Here is a 21,832-nt window from a genome sequence, read left to right on the forward strand (position 1 = left end):
GTGGCAGAGTTGTGCTGTTGCTGGATTTCCAGACTGCACCGTTTGATGCTGGCCAGAGTCTGTGAGTGGTTTCCAGTCCTTGGAGATTTCCCCTTGGCAATGCTCACCAATGCCAGCCTTTGCTTCAGTGGTTATAATGTCAATTTCTTCTGAGTCACTGGAGTGAAAAGAAACACTGCCTGTTGACAAAGAACTTTCACTATCTGATTTTTGGATCTTCATTCTCTTGGTGTGGCATCTCTAAGACAGGGCTGATGCTCTATAAGACCAGAACCACTGAGATCCTGGAGGAACTGTGACTTAGTGCTGGGACCCTTGGTCTCTTCTGCTGTAATGGGTACCTTGGTGGTCTCGTGGATAGTTATGAGGTTGAGGTCCTTAGATTGCTGGTAGTCTTGCCACTACTGGTCCGCTTGTGTCTACCAAGTAGAATATTTGTGGTTCCCATGTTGACTTGCCATAGCTGCATTGCATTGTCAGTGTGCCACTGCAAGGGATGGGTGACCCATTGTATGCAGATAACTTGGCAGTTGTCAGTTGTATCATTGATTTCCAATGACGCCGGTATATATCCTTCAAGATTCAGACTGGCAGAAAATTTGCACTAGCTCCAGTGTCAATCTTAACCCTGAGTGTGTGTTTGCCACCTTTCTTTGGGCACATGAAGCACAACTGCATTCTTTGTTTGAAAAGTTTGAACTCAGGTAGGATATCAATGGCTTTCCAGTTCATGCTGGGAAATTTGGCATCCATCTTTCAGCTGTTGTTTTGCTTGAAGATTTGTTCTCTGACCCCTTTAAGAAACTCTCCGTTATTTAGGATAGCTGCCTAGATGGAAAGGAACAAGTCTTTTATAGTGTTCTGTGTTTAGCTTGCTTGCAGCACTTAAGTTGGTCTGTTTACACACCTGTTCACTAGGTAGTTCAATAGCTTTTTTTAGAATTTGCTTATACTCTTCACACTTGAGTGGTTTAATGGTATTTTCATAGCTATATGGCTCAACCCCACATCAGCTCTCAGGGGAGGTAATAGGGGTGATCTGTGAAAGAAGGTGGCTTTTGGCTGAGATGTGTTACCTATCCTCCTTTGCCAGCGCCTTTGTGCTGCCTCCTTCCCTATGTCGCGCTCTTCTTGTATTCACTGGGGAAGAGAACCTCCCACATTTCCCTTGCAGCCTGGAGAAGAATCTCCAGGGAGTCATCGTTAAACCATGGGCCCACCTGGTGTCATGCCTGTGCTGTACTGTGGTTTCCTTGTCAGAGGGGTGGGGTCGTCCAGTATTCACAGCAGCACCAGTCTCGGCAACAAACAGCAAATGACTCAAAGGCAGCAATGAAAGCAGGGTTGGAAGGGCTTTAAATATGGCGCCAGCACCTGCTCTGGCATCATCCGATACCCTGTTCGGCACCTCGAATCCCACCCGCGCCTCCATTATTAAAATTGGCCGCCCGCCTTGTGGTTGTGTTGGGCCAGCCACACAGGTGCCAAGCAACGATGGCGCCCACTTCCGGGTCCACTGCTGGAAGCCACGATGCGAACATTAAAACTAGCCCATTAACTCTGTTTCTCTCTCCACAGATACTGCCTGACCTGCTGATTTATTTCCAGCATTTTCTATTTTTATAGCATTTGGTTTGTGCTGAAGAATCTCAGCAAATTGAGTTTCAGTAACAGGTAGTCCTGGAGTTCAAATTAATGGTCTTCACAGAATCAAAACACTTCTGTGTTGCTGTACAATTACTGTTCATGTCTTACCTATGATATTAGATCTTAAGCGCATGCTTTACAACCAACAGATTTCTTTGCATTTCCTAGCTGTTCAAGATATTGCGAAGTGTCATAATCACTTAAAATGTAGTTGGAGACAATAGATTCTTAACAAATTTTGCTCCTATTTTGCATGGTGCTGATCACAATGTGGACTGAAATATTTTGATATTACAGTATAAGGTGTAGTACTTAAATATGACACTACATCCATCAATAATTACATAGACCAGAATAAACAATAAACTCTCTCCAACATTGATTAATCATTCTATTCCTGGTAGATCATGAGAGTGACATTGTTTGTCATAAGAGATGCATGAAGAGAATGGTTATAATCCCTCAACATATGCCTTCATTTGGAAGATAGCTTATTAATGGCCATTATATATAATCAATGTCCAGTTCCTGTCTAAATTGTTCATTAATTGAATGACACTGACACAGAGAGCCATTAATGAGATTATTTATTTACTTTGAGCAATTCAGCTTTTGCATCAAGGGATTTGCATTCTAATTGTTGTCACTGCCCGCTGTTTTAAATGATTCTTATGTATTTCTAGTAAAATGTATTCACCCTCTTGCCACTAATGTGTTTGTTCTTTCAACTGAACTGTGGGGCAATGCTCTAGGACATACTTGACAAGAAGCAATTGGATCGTTAATGGCTGAAAGTGAATAGAAATAAAGAAGATATTGCTACTCTGTACATTTCTTTAAAAAGGCTTTCAAATCTCCTTGAATACTTGAGAGACTTGCAGTTAGAGGCACTGCTCTTCTAAACCCTGGTAATTAAGAAAGATCTGGAGCTGTATTAAAATGTTGACATTATTCAAGGGTGCTTGTTATGCAATATTTCATTTCTGGACAAATATAATAAAAGCAATTAACACTTGAATTCCAGCAGCAAAAGGAACATTAATCATGGTGTCTACAGTGGTCAATGACTGAGTACCTCGAGGTAGAGCTGACTGCGATCTCTCTCTCTCTCTCTCTCTCTCTCTCATGGCCTGAAGGATAATTGATTTATTTCTTCTTCCTGGAAGGTGCAGTAACTCACTACAACTTAGTGCTAGAATAACTGATAGCAATTAAATTAATTGCATCTTAAAAAATCAGCCTAATGTAAACATCATATTGGATCATCTGTACAAATAACTATATTACAATAGCATGTACGATTTCTATATTGTCAGGATATGTCGATAGGATGAGATGAAATAGAGCAGGAGGAGGCTCATGTGAAGCATGGACACTGATACAGACCAGTTGGGCACAGTGGTCTGTTTCTGTGTTGTAAATTCTATGTAATTCGACTGCATTGAACCCATGAACTCTGACTCAGTGGTGAGAATGCTGTCATTGAGACAATATTGATACCTGGTTGTTAACAATTGGATCTAATTGTTACAGCCCCCTGAATTATATTATTTGAGTAGATACTGAGCAAACTTCTTACTGCAATGACCATAGGATCTGCTTAAAGAAGCAGCTAGTGATGCTGAATCCAAGAAATGGCCTAGCTCAGACCCAACATTTATAACACTGTCCAGATGCTTTTGATCATTATATCATCTATTTCTTTTAAATTAAAAAGCCTATCCATGGGCTTCTTTGAGAACCTGTTATTTATGGGATTTGAGGGCCAGTGCATTGAAAAAAGAATATTTTTTTGCAGTCAGCAGCAAACAAGCTTACACTTACTTTCCTTTTTCCTCAACCGAGGATTCCCCCCCACTGTGGTTGACAGGGCCCTCAACTGTGTCCGGCCCATTTCCCGCACCTCTACCCTCACCCCTTCCCCTCCCTCCCAGAACCGCGACAGGGTTCCTCTTGTCCTCACTTTCCACCCCATCAGCCTCCATATCCAAAGGATCATCCTCCACCATTTTCGCCCACCTCCAGCGTGATGCCACGACCAAATGCATCTTCCCCTCCCTTCCCCTGTCAGCATTCCGAAGGGATCGTTCCCTTCGCGACAACCCAGTCCACTCCTCCATTAACCCCATCACCTCGTCCCCTTCCCTTAGCACCTTCCCTTGCAATCGCAGGAAGTGTAATACCTGCCCATTTACCTCCTCTCTGCTCACTATCCCAGGCCCCAAACACGCCTTTCAGGTGAAGCAGCGATTTACTTGTACTTCTTTCAATGTAGTATACTGTATTCGCTGCTCACAATGTGGTCTGCTCTACATTGGGGAGACCAAACGCAGACTGGGTGACCGCTTTGCGGAACACCTCCACTCAGTCCGCAAGCAGGACCCCGAGCTTCCAGTTACTTGCCATTTCAACACTTCACCCTGCTCTCATGCTCACATCTCTGTCCTGGGATTGCTGCAGTATTCTAGTGAACATCAATGCAAGCTCGAGGAACAGCATCTCATTTACCAATTAGGCACACTACAGCCTGCCGGACTGAACATTGAGTTCAATAATTTCAGAGCATGATGGGCCCCCGATTTTACTTTTATTTTTAGTTAATTTTTCTTCCTTTTTTTTTACATTCTTTTTTTTGTGTTTATTTTATTTTATTTCATCTTAGCATGTTCAGTTTGCTTACCCACTGTTTCTTTTCATGTTTGTACTTGCAGCTGTTCAGTTTTCAATCCGTTAGCACCCTATCTGTACTAATGCTTTGTCTTTCAATACACCATTAACATATTGTTTGCCTTTGCTCCATGACCTTCTGGTCAGCTATTCTGTGACCTTGTCCTATCTGCACCTTCTCCTTTGTTATCTCTTGTCCCACCCCCGCTTTACTTGCTGAGAACCTTCCACATTTCTAATATTTGTCAGTTCCGAAGAAGGGTCACTGACCTGAACGTTAACTCTGCTTCTCTCTCCACAGATGCTGCCAGACCTGCTGAGTATTTCCAGCATTTCTTGTTTTTATTTCAGATTTCCAGCATCCGCAGTATTTTGCTTTTGTAAACTTACACTTACACTTGCCCACAGACTTCTGATGGGCATTTGCACTGAAACTTGTGGATTTAAGAAATCCAAAACAGTGCGACGCCATTTATAGGGAATCTGGGACCTGTGTGAATGGGGCAGACAACTGTATGTCTGCTTAACCACTCAGATTGAAGAACTGTTCATGAGTTGCAAAGCGTCTGAACAAGAAGTGCAATTTAGAATATATAATTCCAAACCAAAACATGTACAAAAAGTAAAATCATAGGAGGGAACGAAAAATAGGATTGAGGGAGATAAAAGATGTGATAAATGTTGTTAAAAATTTACAATTTTATTTTTTGAATCCACAACAATAATTAAAATCTGAAGGAATGAGACTCCCCATTTATAAAAGTAAATTTTATGTTCGAAATAGATTGCTTGTTTGGCAGTAATTAAGGCTTATTACACTGTTTAAAAAGTTATCTACTCTGGAATAGACGAGCCCTAATTTTTTTTTCTGTCGAGTTTTAGTGTGTATATATCAGGCAAGTACAACAGCTTTGCACCATTCCATCTATTTCAATGCAGAGGGCTGGATTTTACCAGCCCCCCGTTGTCGGGGGTCGTGGTGGGGGGGGCCCGGAACGGTGAGGCCTCGTGGCAGCCCCCCCACTGCTCGGCAATGGGGCCATCATTAAAATATGCTAATGTATGATAATCAGGGACTAATTACTTACTTCGTCACGCTGATCGTCCCACTTGCATATTCCTGTCGGTGGCCAGCACTCCCGCGCAGCCTGATCTCCAAACAGAGATCTGATGCGGGACACTGGTGGAGAGGAGGGAAGGAGGTACTTTTTCAGGGCAGAGGGAGAGCGGGGAAAACCATTGCAATGGTGGAGGGGATGGTGGGAAGGAGTGGAAGTTTAAGGTTAATAAAGTTCGGGGGGAACATCATGATTGAAAGGTAAGTTTTTTTGGGGGGGAGAGGGCAATAAATAAATTGTTTGGTCATTGGGACGTGGGAAAGGGGCTTCGATCTTTTATTAAATTTTTAAATTTAACTGCAATATGCATTTCGTTTTAAAAGTTGAAATTATTTGTCAGGGCTTGAAGCCCTTTAAAAAGGCGCCATCACCTGCACAATGGCGCGGATGCCATTGCCAGGGATGGAGTGCCCTCCCCCTCCATGTCATTGAGTTGGTGGGGGGGGTGGCTGTCCGCCCTGACCATTTAAATGAGCCGTTGTGCTAAATATTGTGGGGACTCTGCGGCTCACATCTCGCGCATATGCGCGCCCTTTTTGAAGTTCGCTGCCGAGATTGGCGGCAAGCAGGAAAAATCTAGCCCAGAGTCTCTCACCCAGATAAGTTTATAGTGAAGCTTCTGGAGCAGCAGTTCAACTCAAACAACCTCCTGATTTCTGCAACGAATTGTACATCTGCTGTAACTCGATCCTCACCACAAAATTTTTTTACCACAAAATTCAAGTCCTTAATGAATATCAAAAGTTTTGAATGGTTGATGAATTTATCTTGGCAGCCTACATTATGCATACCATTGCATTTCTTTACTGGTCGATGAAGCGAAACCCATCTGATAAACAACAACTTCGAATGTAGGCATCTTAAGTCTGACTAAATGCTCAAAGCATTTTACAAAGAAGGCCTAGACAGAGTATGAGTTTATGAGGAGGGTTCAGGCAAATGACTTTTTAAAACAAGGAGAGATCTTACCAGAAGGAAGGCTTTGGGAATGGAGTTCAAGAATCTAGGAGCTGGATCTTACTGGGCCCCCAATGTCAGACTTTGTGGCAGGGGTGCTGGAAGATTGTTCTGGCAGAGGCCTGCCCAGAGTTCGACACCAGGAGGGCCTGGCCCGATCCTCCCAGCGGCAACGCAGCTCCATGGTGGCCCCCCACCCCCATCCACCGCTGTGTAACGGGACCTGAATTTCAATTTGTAAATCAATAAAATGAATAAATTTAAATACATTAACCTCCAATCTTCTGGGCCCCCCCGCAATCTGCAGTGCGGCGGCCAGCAATCCTGCGCCTTTACTTGCCTGTCTGGGGAAAGCTGGCATGACACTGGTGGGGAGGGGGAGGGAAGGTTTTTAATAAGTGGTGGGGGGGGGTGCGGGTGATGGAGTCAAATAAACGTAATGAGTGAAGGGTTGGTGGGAAGGGGTGAACTTTAAACATTGTACAGTCTGTGGGGTAGGTCAGATTGTTTTGAGAAGAAAGGGCAAATACTTTACGTAATTTTTATTGGGGGCTGAGAAAGGGGCGGTAGGATTTTATTTGAAACATTTTGGGGAGGGCGTATCTTTAAAAATTTAAATTTGCCAGCAGAGCTGGCTGCCCTTTAAAAATGGCACCAGCACCTATGCATGGGCAGCTGATGCCATGGCTGGTCTCGGACAGCCCGCCCCCTCCACATGATTGGCAGGGTGTGGGCTACCCTGGGTATTTAAATGAGCCACCGTGTGGGTACGGGAGTCGCAGATTACCCAAAAGGGGGTCTAAGTCACAAGTAGTGGTTTAAAGAAGTTTACTAATAAGTGACAGTTTAGATACGATATGTAAGTTAAATAGACAGGAAAGACATATGACCCTGAACAGATGAGATGGTTTACCAGTCCTGAATTGGATGAAAGGATGGATGAACCAGAGTGGTAGTGGCAGTTCTCAGTTTTCTTGAGCTAACCAAAGTGTTCGGCTGAAGCCAGCATGGATCCACTTCAGAAAGCTCTCCTTCATCCAAAGTGATTTTTCCCTCCCGAATGCTCAGGTATATCCTTTATTCCTAACGGGCTGGTGGGTGTCTCATGCCATCTCTTATTCAATCATGTCTTCAATTGTCCAATTACCAAGGGACCGATGCCCAAGGTAGACCCTGTCAGATGTTTCTTTGTGTTATCTTAAGCAACTCATTGAGGTACATGGATTCCAGTTTTTTAAAGATCTCTACAAGGTTTATTAACAGCTAAAACTAATACACACAATACAGAGCAAACTATATACAGAACCTTGGTCCAGGGTGTTGCTGTGCAGAGTGACTATGACTTCTAGTCACATGACTACAACCTGGTACTTAGCTTATTAGCATACTGAGTTCTTAAAGGGACATCGCTTTGAGGGAGGAAAATGTAGCTGGTCTGATTAGTAAGTTTGCGGACGACACAAAGGTTGGTGGAGTTGCGGACAGTGATGAGGATTGTCAGAGGATACAGCAGGATATAGATCGGTTGGAGACTTGGGCGGAGAAATGGCAGATGGAGTTTAATCCGGACAAATGTGAGGTAATGCATTTTGGAAGGTCTAATGCAGGTGGGAAGTATACAGTAAATGGCAGAACCCTTAGGAGTATTGACAGGCAGAGAGATCTGGGCGTACAGGTCAACAGGTCACTGAAAGTGGCAACGCAGGTGGATAAGGTAGTCAAGAAGGCATACGGCATGCTTGCCTTCATCGGTCGGGGCATAGAGTATAAAAATTGGCAAGTCATGCTGCAGCTGTACAGAACTTTAGTTAGGCCACACTTAGAATATTGCGTGCAATTCTGGTCGCCACACTACCAGAAGGACGTGGAGGCTTTGGAGAGGGTACAGAAGAGGTTTACCAGGATGTTGCCTGGTCTGGAGGGCATTAGCTATGAGGAGAGGTTGGATAAACTCGGATTGTTTTCACTGGAACGACGGAGGTGGAGGGGCGACATGATAGAGGTTTACAAAGTTATAAGCGGCATGGACAGAGTGGATAGTCAGAAGCTTTTTCCCAGGGTGGAAAAGTCAGTTACTAGGGGACATAGGTTTAAGGTGAGAGGGGCAAAGTTTAGAGGGGATGTGCGAGGCAAGTTCTTTACACAGAGGGTGGTGAGTGCCTGGAACTTGTTGCCGGGGGAGGTGGTAGAAGCAGGTACCATAGAGACGTTTAAGAGGCATCTTGACAGATACATGAATGGGATGGGAATAGAGGGATACGGACCCCGGAAGTGCAGAAGGTTTTAGTTTAGGCAGGCATCAAGATCGGCGCAGGCTTGGAGGGCCGAATGGCCTGTTCCTGTGCTGTACTGTTCTTTGTTCTTTGTTCACTCTTAAAGCAATTTTAAAACAGACCCCTTCTTTTCTAGCCTCTTCTATTCCTGAGATCACCTTATTGCCTATCTCTTGTAAGACCACCTTGTTCATTTAGTGGGCAGAAGGCTCCATCTTAACAGGCCCACTAAATGAACAAGGTGGTCTTACAAGAGATAGGCAATAAGGTGATCTCAGGAATAGAAGAGGCTAGAAAAGAAGGGGTATGTTTTAACGTCTGTATGAAGGCCTATGTCTGAAGGAACTGTATGACCTTGAGAACATCCTTCTGCAGAACAATGGATAATTGACTGTGCTGTGCCTTTGATAGTTCCTGATTTTGGGACAGAGCGAGAAACTTTATTGCTCAGAAACCACAGCCTCAACATTTCTTCTAAAACTATTATTTTTAATATTTTTATAATATTCTCAAAACAATTCTTTCTTATGATTGCACTATTAAAATTACCATTTTCTTATAGCTCCCCACCTTGAGTAGGAAATATCTGTATTGACTTCTTACAATTAACCTCTGACTAACCTAGCTATTTCTAAGTTAGAAGTTTGTTTTCCTAACTTTTTAATCGGACACCGTAGGTTACATACTAGAATTATCAGAATAATCAACACAATTATTATTTGCAATAGAGAAAACATCCTTAACTAAAGAGTTTGGTTAATATTATAGACTGATTCATACCCATCTTGCTTTCCTAGTTTTTTAATTTCCTGCTCTACCTCTTCATTTTGTTAGTCATTTTAACCAGATGATTTTTAGAGGTGCTAGTTCTGTCCAGGATTGATCTGAGGCTCAAGGACAATGGGGAAATAGGATGGCTGAACTGGGATGTAGTCTTAAGAGCTTCGCTTTGCATAGCTGTGATTCTCAGTTCTGTGATGTTAGGTGTTCGTGTGGGGAGCAGGACATGACTTCCTATCACGGTCGTTTGGGTGGGCTTAACGCAGAAGGTAGGCTCAGGAATGGGACATAACTAATTTACATGTTTCATTGCCCTGGCATTGATTGTAATGCAGTATGTTCCCATTTGGAAGTACACATTGAGCTGAATTTTATCAGCCCATCGTGGGTCCCAGTAATGGCACTGGAAACAGGTGCTGTTGCAGCTCATGACTCATGCGGCCAGCTGACCACAACCCGTGCAGTCGCCAGCCAATTTGAATTCATAAGGCCCAGGGTGAGCAACTAATACTAACTAGTGCTAATGATGCCAACAGCTGACAAGACTGCAGGTGCTGGAGCCATATTTAAAGCGCTGCCAGCCCTGCTTGTACCGCTGCTTCATTTATTGAGTTTGCTGCTGCTTTGCCTTTCTATCCTTGTGCTGGTGTGCTTCTGACCCCACCCCCCCCACCACCCCCTTCTCCCCCCCCCCCCCCCGCCACTGGTGACTCAAATCGCTCTGGGGACCCTGTGCCGGTGTGCCGCTGACCCCTTGCGACTGAACCCGCTCTGGGGACCCTGTGCTGCTGCTATCCAGACTAAGACCTCCTAATGCTAAGAGCTGACTGACAGCCAACAGGGACCATGTCGGGGGGAAGACACCAGGTGGTCCCATGGTTTAGCAATACCTCCCTGCGTATTCTCCTCCAGGTTGTAAGGGAAAAGCTGGAAGTTCTCTTTCCAAGGGACAGGAGGAAAAGACCCTCCTGCCTGACCAAGTAAACTGGATGGAGATTGCAGAAGAGGTCAGCAGTCGTGGGGTCATCCACCAAACTTGGGTCCAGTGCAGGAAGAAGGTCAATGACGTCATTCACTCCACCAAGTTCAGTCCTCCATACTTCTCTCCTCTTTGGAGGCTTGCATGTGCCAAGGTGAGAGCTAGCGTGACATGGGGAGGGAGTGGCAAAGTTAGTGGCAAGGGGCTTAGACAGTAACAGATCTTGTCAGATGACTGAAAGAAAGCTGGACACTGCTGATGCAAAGCAGGTTGATTGTCAGAGCTCATGAAGTTTATACCATGCTTTCTGAGGAGGCTTCTGCAGATTATGAGATGGCAAAAAAAGCTATTCTCACTGCTTATGAGTTAGTCCCTGAAGCATACAGGCAGAAATTTCAGAACCTCTGGAGACAGCCTGGGTAGACTTAGATAGAATTTGAGAGGGTAAAGCAAATTAATTTGGATTGTTGGATAAGGGCACTGAAGGTAGAGGCTACATATGGGACCCTTAGGGAACTACCTCTCCTGGAAGCATTCAAAAATTCACGCCCTCCATTAGTAAGAACCCATGTAGAGAACCAGAAGGTTTCTCAACAGTAAGACAGGCAGCTGGGATCGCCAATGATTACGAGCTTGTTTACAAGCCCAAACCCTTTGTCTATCACCCCCACAAGCACAAGTAGCCGGGGACAAGAAGGGACAGCTGGGAACGCCCCAGAATCTCGTCCTAAGGCCAAAAAGGAAGATGGTGAGGGTGGAAGTGAGGTCCACAAGTGTTACCATTGCCACAAGGTGGGACACCTTCATGCAGAATGCTGAAATTTGCGAGGTAGACCCATGAGACTTATTGGGGTACACAAAGCCAATGCAGAGAAAGGGGCACTGACTGAGAGTCTGACAGATCAAGTTGTAGCTTTTGGTTCAGTTGGGGTGTGGACTGTATTGAAGGCAGTTGGAGGTCAGCCTGCTGAGAGATAAGACACCAGCTAATCTTTCTCTACCTCTTTGAAAACCCTGTGAATCCAGAGTGGGATAACTGAAACCCCTGATACCACATTTCTCCTGGAAAGCCTATCAGACTACTTCTCAACATCTCCAGAACAAACTGCTCCAGAAAAGATCCCAGTGATCCATCTGTGTATACCCGGATGACAGACCAAAAAGGGACAACTGACATCCTTCCATATCTTCTCTTTTTTCTTCAAGAATTAGCAAGTATTTGGCCAAAGGTTTTTTGTTTTTTTTTTGTAAAAGAGCTCTGCAGAGATTATCTCTTTATTTTTCAGTTAACCAGTGTGTGTGTGTGTGTGTGTGTGAGGGGCTAAGGTAAAATGGTACTTTCATATTTCAATCTGTTTGTTAATGCTTTGCTTTGTTACTGGATAAGTCTTGTTTTAGAATAAACTGATAATTTTGTTGTGGGCAGGGCAGGTGCTGAATGGTCTTGACCTTGTGTTGATTAGGTTTGATGCCAGATGAACCAATCTGGATGCCTCAGAAGGCGATGCGATCCTGTGCCAGCTGGGCTTTGCGTGGATGGATTTTGAGGCTCCCAGAAGTAGCTACAGTAGATCTTGTAAATGGGTTAAATGTTGAACACTGTTTGTGATGATGAGAAGGAGGTCATCAATGTATTGAAGCAAGCAGGAGGGCTGTGAAATATCCTTCTGGACTTTGGCCATGCATTTGTGGAAAATAATGGGGGCGTTCAAACCCTTGTGGCAAACATGTCCATGTATAACCCTGATCCTCGAAGGTGGAGGAAAATTTAAATTGATCCTCTTGTTTTACTGGGATACTTTAAAAACCACTGGATACATCCAGGGTGGAGAAAACGGTAGTGACACTGGGAATCTGGGGGAGTAAGGTGGTGGTCTGCCATACTGTCCGGGTATATGCCAGGGTGGCTGAGTTAAGTTTACGGCAATCATTAGTCAATCACCAGCTGCCAATTAGACTGGCCAAATTAGGGAGTTAGTCGTGAATTTGCCTCTGAGAACAACACCCTGCTTTAACAATGACTCAGTGGTGTCTCAGATATATGGCACACACTCAGCCAAGTAAGTGTACTGCTTTATGGGAGCATGCAACATTCGTTATTTCTTCAGGTGCAGTCATACTTCCACAGTTATGTTTATTGGTCATGAATGCACCCGCCACAGACTCGCAAATTGCATGTACTTCAGGGTCGTCCGAGGTGGTCATTTCACAATCATCTGATTTTTTAAAAAATTGTGAATACAGAGTGCGCGCTAGACATCAGAGTAGGGGGTCTTCTCTTAAGGTTCCACCAGATACAATTGTTGTCATAATCAATTACTGCTCAATAACGCTTGAGCACATCGCCACCTATCAAATCCTGTCCATTGTGCATGGCCATATAGATAGGGGACAGAACTGTGACTTGAACTGCATCTATATCTAGTTATAAGGGGTGTGATGACAGATTTTTGTTATTCATTCTTGTGCATCGCTGATAAGACCAGCATTTATTATCCCTCATGGCCCTCGAACTGGGTGGGTTGCTCAGCCATTTCAGAGGGCAGTTAAGAGTCAACCACATTGCTGTGAGGCTGGAGTCACATGTACACCAGACTGGGTAGGACATCTGATTTTCTCCCCTAAAGGGCATTAGTGAATCAGGTATTTTTTTTTGATAATCTGGTATATCATGATTATTATTGATGAGGCTAGCATTTTATTCCAGATTTAATAATTGAATTTAAATTGCACTAGCTGCCATGGTAGGATTTGAACTCATGTCTCCAGAGCTTTAGTCCGGGACTCTGGATTAATAGTCCAGTAACATTACCACTATGCTTCCAAGGTCAATGCCTTCTGAGAATATTTGCCATTTGCTGAATGCAGGGATCATGTTTACCACAGCATAATATATATCAGCAGCAGTCTCAACAAGCACCAAACTTGTATCAACAATTTCCCAGTTTTACTATGCTGCATTGTCTCCCAAGAAGATTTCATCCTTTCTGTAAATGGTATTAAATTCAAGCATAACTTTCATAAGTTCATGATGAAAGAGCTTCATTTGGAGATTGGCTATGTGTTCTTTCTCTAGTACAACCAATAATTTGTTCAGCTTAATGAGATTTACCCTGTTCTCTATTTACAAGTTGAGACAAAGTTAATAATTCTACCTCATAAGGTAGCTGTAAGCATTTTCTATACCAAAGCAATTGAATCTACAGTCTCTGTATTGGATTCTATGAAGCCATCAATCTCTGGTTCTCACACATCTATAAAGTGTTATCAGCAAAGAGGGAGATATTAATGGCCATCTCTTCCATCCCTGTTTTGCTACAAGGAATATAATAGTCAATATAAAGGGAGAATGGTCAGATATTCTGGCACACTAAAATGCAGATTCTGCTGAGGTTCCTGTGGTTTCTTGAGGCACTAAAAAGTTAATTCTTGAATGGTACAATGATATACTCCAAAAATACAATTTTACAACCAACATACTTAGAAACTTTCTACTGATTCATATGCACTAGGTCAATATTTCTAATGAGAGAATTCCTATGTAAACATTTATATTGGAATTTCTATGTAAATTGCCTGTGATGGTATAAACAGGCATCCCTGCACTTGGTGGCGCTATAGCCCAGCAGCCCATGGCTCAACTATGAAAGACTTTAATTATCCCAGCTGAAAGTTTGTCTGCTTTCGCTTCTCTGCTGATGAAAGCAGAATTAAATTTAAGTTTAAACTTATCTTTCGGACTTTGTATTCCAGTTCTAATTCATCCCTCTGGCGCCATTGCCTCCGCCCTACTCGACAGTTCCCTCTCAGATTAGCCCTGTTCCTTCCCAACTCCGGCCTTCTTTCTCCACACTGCCCTGTTTCTGTTAATCCTATGGTGCATTTAGGATTTCTTTGCATAACCTCCACAGCTAGCCCAACTTCTTCCTTTTGATTTGGCCATGCTAGCCAGATGATGCAAGAGATCAGGAGACACAGGGAGATGTGGTGGGAGAGTTGGAGAAGATATTGGGTGAAAGATAAAGGATAGATTGGGGCATAGACAGATATGCGGAAGATAGAGAGGAGGAGAGATAGGTTTAAAAGATCATTAGAGAGACGCAAGAGATTGCAGAGAGACAGCTGGGACAGAGATCACACAGACAGACCAAGGGATAGAAAGAGACTGGAGGCACAGAGAGAGACACATATTGAGCACTGTAACATGAAAGATGCAGGGACAGAGAGAGGGAAAGAGGTTAAAGGATAAAAAAGAGAGACACAAAATTCAGGGCGGTGCCACAGGAGATCGACTAACATACCCTCTCTCTATAATCCTTGCCCTTATTACACTTTTTTGATATCCTATTTGTTGTAAATTCTTTGAGGGTTCTGGTGCTTTCTTACCAGAATCCCTGACAAGGCAAATAATGCTAAGGTGGCAGAACAAATGGCATGGTTTCAACATATGATGGACGGGAAGATCAGTGAGTTGGTGCATACTGGCCTCCAGCACGGACTCCTGAAGAAACAACAAGTAATTTTGTTATTTTTTTCAATATCAGCTGGCTTATTCAGGGAGCTAAGAGCAGCTTGAGGAGGTTTGGAGAGAGTCCACAGTGATCACATTCTCACTGACATATGTACACCAGACTTCATGCTGCACAGCACAATCAAAGAAGCCCTGCCTGTTAGCGGGGGGGGCATGGAGTATCACGACGGGTGGCAGGGCGGAGGGTCTGTTGCTTTCCCATCGCCAAGCGATCTTCCCGGAGTGGGATAGGCCGATCTCTGGCAGCTCAGCATGAAGGAGATGCAATCAATGTATGTGAAGGTCTGGTGATGATGTAAAGAGAAGTGTTCATGCAATGGTAAATGGGGCACTCAGAAAAAAGCCACTAATGTGTGTTTGGCAAGCAGCTTTAGCAGCTGATTAAGGTGCTTCAGCAACTGAATTTTTTAAACACAATGTGAATGATAAACCTGTAAACAATAAAGGGAACTTTAATTAAAAGACACTAGATGAAGCTTTAATCCCTTTACCTCATCAAAGTCCTCATCAAAGAAACATCTGGGGATTTATCAACCATGTCTAGGAACTATTGGTGTCTGCATTTTTGTTTGTTTGAACCAAATTCCATTAACCAGTTCAAATTATGTGAACGGTTACACAAATCAAACCCATTTTTAGGGCATGTCATATGTAACTGAGTTAATCTGTGCAAGCTGGATTGTCAAAGAGGAAGTCAGTTCACAAGCGTAAATCTACATTTCATAGAAACATAGAAAATAGGAGCAGGAGTAGGCCATTTTGCCCTTTGGGCCTGCTCCGCCATTCAAAAAAGATCATGGCTGATCGTCTAATTCTGTACCCTGTTCCCGCTTTTTCCCCAAATCCCTTGATCCCTTTGGCATTAAGAAATATATCTATCTTCTTCTTGAATATATTTAATGATTTGGCCTCCACTGCCTTCTGCGGTGGAGAATTCCACAGGTTCAGAAATTTCTCTTCATCTCGGTTCGAAATGGCATACCCCGTATCCTGAGACTGTGACCCCTGGTTCTGGACACCTCAGCCATCTGGAACATCATCCCTGTATCTAACCTGTCTAGCCCTGTTAGAATTTAATAGGTTTCTATGAGATCCCCTCTCATTCTTCTAAACTCTAGTGAATATAGGCATAGTCGACCCAATCTCTCCTCATACGCCAATCCTACTGACCCAGCAATCAGCCTAGTAAATCTTCTTTGCACTCCCTCCATGGCAAGAACATCCATCCTCAGATAAGGAGACGAAAACTGCACATAATACTCCAGGTGTGGTCTCACCAAGGCCCTGTATAACTGCAGTAAGACATCCTTGCTCCTGCACTCAAATCCTCTTTTGCTTTTATTCATTCATGGGATATGGGCATTGCTGGCTAGGCCAGCATTTATTGCCCATCCCTAATTGCCCTTAAGAAGGTGGTGGTGAGCTGCCTTCTTGAACTGCTGCAGTCCATGGGAGGTAGGTACACCCACAGTGCTGTTAGGAAGGGATTTTGACCCAGCGACAGTGAAGGAATGGTAATATAGTTCCAAGTCAGGATGGTGTGTGACTTGGAGGGGAACTTGCAGGTGGTGGTGTTCCCATGCATTTGCTGCCCTGGTCCTTCTAGTTGGTAGAGGTTAGGATTTGGAAGGTGCTGTCTAAGGAGCCTTGGTGCATTGCTCCAGTGCATCTTGTAGATGGTACACACTACTGCCACTGTGCGTCGGTGGTGGAGGGAGTGAATGTTTGTGCATGGGGTGCCAAACAAGCGGGCTGCTTTGTCCTGGATGGTGTCGAACTTCTTGATTGTTGTTGGAGCTGCACCCATCCAGGCAAGTGGGGAGTATTCCATCACACTCCTGACTTGTGCCTTGTAGCTGGTGGACAGGCTTTGGGGAGTCAGGAGGTGAGTTACCCCTAGCCTCTGACCTGCTCTTGCAGCCATGGTATTTATGGCTACTCCAGTTCAGTTTCTGATCAATGGTAGCTCCTAGGATGTTGATAGTGGGGGATTCAGCGATGGTAATGTTGAATGTCAAGGGGAGATGGTTAGATTCTCTCTTGTTGGAGAAGGTCATTGCCTGGCACTTGTGTGGCGCGAATGTTACTTGCCACTTATTAGCCCAAGCCTGGATATTGTCCAGGTCTTGCTGCATTTCTACATGGACTGCTTCAGTATCTGAGGAGTCACGAATGGTGCTGAACATTGTGCAATTATCAGCGAACATCCCTACTTCTGACCTTATGATTGAAGGAAGATCATTGATGAAGCAGCTGAAGATGGTTGGGCCTGGGACACTGCCCTGAGGAACACCTGCAGTGATGTCCTGGAGCTCAGATGATTGACCTCCAACAACCACAACCATCTTCCTTTGTGCTAGGTATGACTCCAACCAGCAGAGAGTTTTCCCCCTGATTCCCATTGACTTCAGTTTTGCTGGGGCTCCTTGATGCCATGCTCGGTCAAATGCTGCCTTGATGTCAAGGGCAGTGACTCTCACCTCCCCTCTTGAGTTCAGCTCTTTTGTCCATGTTTGAACCAAGGCTGTAATGAGGTCAGGAGCTGAGTGGCCCTGGTGGAACCCAAACTGAGCGTCACCGAACAAGTTATTGCTAAGCAAGTGCCGCTTGATGGCACTATTGATGATGCTTTCAATCACTTTACTGATGGTTGAGAGTAAGCTGATGGGGCGGTAATTGGCCAGTTTGGATTTGTCCTGCTTTTTGTGTACAGGACATACCTGGGCAATTTTCCACATTGCTGGGTAGATGCCAGTGTTGTAGCTGTACTGGAACAGCTTGGCTAGGGGGCAGCAAGTTCTGGAGCACAGGTCTTCAGTACTATTGCCGGAATATTGTCAGGGCTCATAGACTTTGCAGTATCCAGTGCCTTCAGTCGTTTCTTGATATCACGCGGACTGAATCGAATTGGCTAAAGTCTGGCATCTGTGATGCTGGGGACTTCAGGAGGAGGCCGAGATGGATCATCAACTCGGCACTTCCAGCTGAAGATTGTTGCAAATGCTTCAGCCTTACCTCTTGCACTGATGTGCTGGGCTCCCCCATCATTGAGGATGGGGATATTTGTGGACCCACCTCCTCCAGTTAGTTGTTTAATTGTCCACCACCATTCACGGCTGGATGTGACAGAACTGCAGATCTTTGATCTGATCCATTGGTTATGGGATCACTTAGCTCTGTCTATCACATGCTGCTTACGTAGTTTGGCACATAGGTAGTCTTGTGTTTTGGTTCACCAGTTTAACACCTCATTTTGAGGTATGCCTGGTGCTGCTCCTGGCATGCCCTCCTGCACTCTTTATTGAACCAGGGTTGGTCTCCTGGCTTGATGGTAATGGTAGAGTGGGAGATATGCCGGGCCATGAGGTTACAGATTGTGATTGAGTAGAATTCTGCTGCTGCTGATGGCCCACAGCGCCTCATGGATGCCCAGTTTTGCATCACTAGATCTGTTCGAAATCTATCCCATTTAGCACGGTGATAGTGCCACACAACACGATGGACGGTATCCTCAATGTGAAGGTGGGACTTTGTCTCCACAAGGACTGTGCGATGGTCACTCCTACTAATACTGTCATGGACAGAAGCAACTGCAGCAGGCAGATTGGTGAAGACGAGGTCAAGTATGTTTTTCCCTCGTGTTGGTTCCCCCATCACCTGCCGCGACCCAGTCTAGCAGATATGTCCTTTAGTACTCGGCCAGCTCGGTCAGTAGTGGTGCTACCGAGCCACTCGTGGTGATGAACATTGAAGTCCTCCACCCAGAGTACAGTTTGTGCCCTTGCCACCCTCAGTGCTTCCTCCAAGTGTGTTCAACATGGTGGAGTACTGAGTCATCAGCTGAGGGAGGGCGGTAGGTGGTAATCAGTAGGAGGTTACCTTGCCCATGTTTGACCTGATGCCATGAGATTTCATGGGGTCCGGAGTCGATGTTGAGGACTCCCAGGGGAACTCCCTCCCTACTGTATACCACTGTGCCACCACCACTGGTGGGTCTGTTCTGCCAGTGGGACAGGACATACCCGGGGATGGTGATGGCAGTGTCTGGGACATTGTCTGTCAGGTATGATACCGTGAGTATGACTATGTCAGGCTATTGCTTGACTAGTCTGTGGGACAGCTCTCCCAACTTTGACACAAGCCCCCAGATGTTAGTAAGGAGCACTTTGCAGGGTCGACAGGGCTGGGTTTGCCGTTGTCGTTTCCAGTGCCTAGGTCGATGCCGAGTGCTCCGTCCGGTTTAATTCCTTTTTATTGACATCGTAGCGGTTTGGTACAACTGAGTGGCTTGCTAGGCCATTTCAGAGGGCATGTAAGAGTTAGCTACGCTGCTGTGGGTCTGGAGTTGCATGTAGGCCAGACCAGGTAAGGACAGCAGATTTCCTTCCCTAAAGGACATTAGTGAACCAGATGGGTTTTTACAACAATCAAAAATGGTTTCGTGGCCATCATTAGACTAGCTTTTCATTCCAGATTTATTAATTAAATTTAAATTCCACCTTCGGCTGTGGTGGGATTCGAACCCATGTCCCCAGAGAAATACCCTGGGTCTCTGGGTTATTAGTCCAGTGATAATACCACTACGCCACCGCCTACCCCTGGTGAGTATTACTACAGTGTTTTTTTAATTTAGTGTAATTCATTAAAGACTTAGATTGTGCTGGGTAATGTTTGGAGTAGAACAAGGCCCCTAGTGTAATTAGTATTTTTTAATTAAGGGAGTAACTAATTAATCTAAAGGTAAGTCATGGCAGGAGAGCTCGCACCCGTGATATGCTCCTCCTGCACTATGTGGGAAATCAGGGACACTCTCAGTGGCCCTGACGACCGTGTGTGCAGGAAGTGTATTCAGCTGCAGCTACTGGCTACCTGCATTACGGAGCTGGAGCTGCGGGTGAATTCACTGTGGAGCATCCGCGATGCTGAGGACGTTGTGGGTAGCATGTTTAGCGAGGTGGTCACACCGCAGGTAATAGCTGCATAGGCAGAAAAGGGATGGGTGACCACCAGGTGGACTAGTAGGCACACGCAGATAGTGCAGGAGTCCCCTGTGGCCATCCCCCTCTCAAACAGATATACTGCTTTGGATACTATTGGGGGAATGGCCTCCCAGGGGAAAGCAGCAACAGCCAAGTTCGTGGCACCAAGGATGGCTCTGCTGCACAGCAGGGCAGGAAAAGGGGTAGAAGAGCTATAGTGATAGGGGATTCTATTGTATGGGGTACAGATAGGCGTTTCTGTGGCTGCAAATGTGACTCCAGGATGGCATGCTGCCTCCCTGGTGCGAGGGTCAGGGATGTCACGGAGCGGCTGCAGGACATTCTGAAGGGGGAGGGCGAGAAGTCAGATGTTGTGGTACACATTGGTACCAACAACATAGGTAGAAAGAGGGATGAGGTCCTGCAACAAGAATTTAGGGAGCTCGGTAGCAGATTCAAAAGCAGGACCTCAAAGGTTGTAATCTCTGGATTACTCCCGGTGCCAAGTGCTAGTGAGTATAGGAATAGGAGGATAGAGCAGATGAATGCGTGACTCAGGAGATGGTGCAGGAGGGAGGGCTTTAGTTTCCTGGACCACTGGGTCTGTTTCCGACAAAGGTGGGACCTGTACAAGTTGGTTGTACCTGAACCGGAATGGGACCAACATCCCTGCTGGGAGGTTTGCTAGTGTTGTTTGGGGGGAGGGTGTTTAAACTAATTTGGTCGGGGAATGGGATACAGAGTGGAGGTCCAGTAGGGGGTAATGTACAGTCAAATATCGAAGAGAAACTGAGTTATTCTGGAAGGCAGAGCAAATATAGACCTGTTAAGACACAAGTAAAAAATGCAAGGCTGGATTGTATCTATTTTAATGCAAGGAGTCTTACTAATAAGGCAGATTAATTAAGGGCATTAATTAGCACTTGGGATTATGATATTATTGCTATCACAGAGACATGGTTCAGGGAAGGACAGGACTGGCAACTCAATATTCCAGGGTATTGAATCTTCAGGCATGACAGGGGAGGGGATAAAAGAGTAGGTGGCATTGCACTGTTGATCAAGGAGTCAATTACTGCAGTAAGGAGGGATGATATCTTAGAAGGTTCCTCAAATGAAGCCATATGGGTAGAACTTTAAAACAAAAAGGGGGCAATCACTTGGCTGGGCGTGTACTGCAGGCCTCCAAACAGTCAGGGAGAGATTGAGGAGCAGATATGGAGGCAAATTTCAGAGAAGTGTAAAAATAATAGGGTAATAATAGTAGGGGATTTCAACTTCCCCAATATCAACTGGGATCGTCTTAGTGCAAAAGGCTTAAAGGGGCGGAGTTCTTAGAATGCATACAGGAGAGCTTTTTGAGCCAGTACGTAGAAAGACCTACAAGAGAAGGGGTAGTACTAGACCTAATCCTAGGGAATGAAGGACAAGTGGTAGAAGTGTCAGTGGGGGAGCATTTCAGGAATAGTGACCATAACTCTGTAAGATTTAAGGTAGTTATGAAAAAGGACAAAGACAGGCAGGAAACAAAGGTACTGAAAACAGCGGATGCACTAGAGGAGTATAGAAAGTTTATGAGGGTACTTAAAAAAGTAATTAGGAGAGCGAAGAGGGGACATGAAAAACATTGGCTGGCAAGATAAAGGAAAATCCTAAGGCATTTTATAAGTATATTAAGGGCGAGAGGATAACCAGGGAAAGAGTAGAGCCCATTAGGGACCAAAGTGGCAATCTGTGTGTGGAGCCAGTGGACATAGGTGAGGTTTTAACTGATTAATTTTCATCTGTGTTCACTATGGAGAAGGACGATGTAGGTGTCGAGATCAGGGAGGGGGATTGCGATATATGTGAACATATTAGCATTGAAAGGGAGGAATTATTAGATACTTTAACTGGTTTGA

The sequence above is a fragment of the Heterodontus francisci genome, chromosome 6 (genome assembly GCF_036365525.1).
Source record: "Heterodontus francisci isolate sHetFra1 chromosome 6, sHetFra1.hap1, whole genome shotgun sequence".
Lineage (NCBI taxonomy): Eukaryota > Metazoa > Chordata > Chondrichthyes > Heterodontiformes > Heterodontidae > Heterodontus > Heterodontus francisci.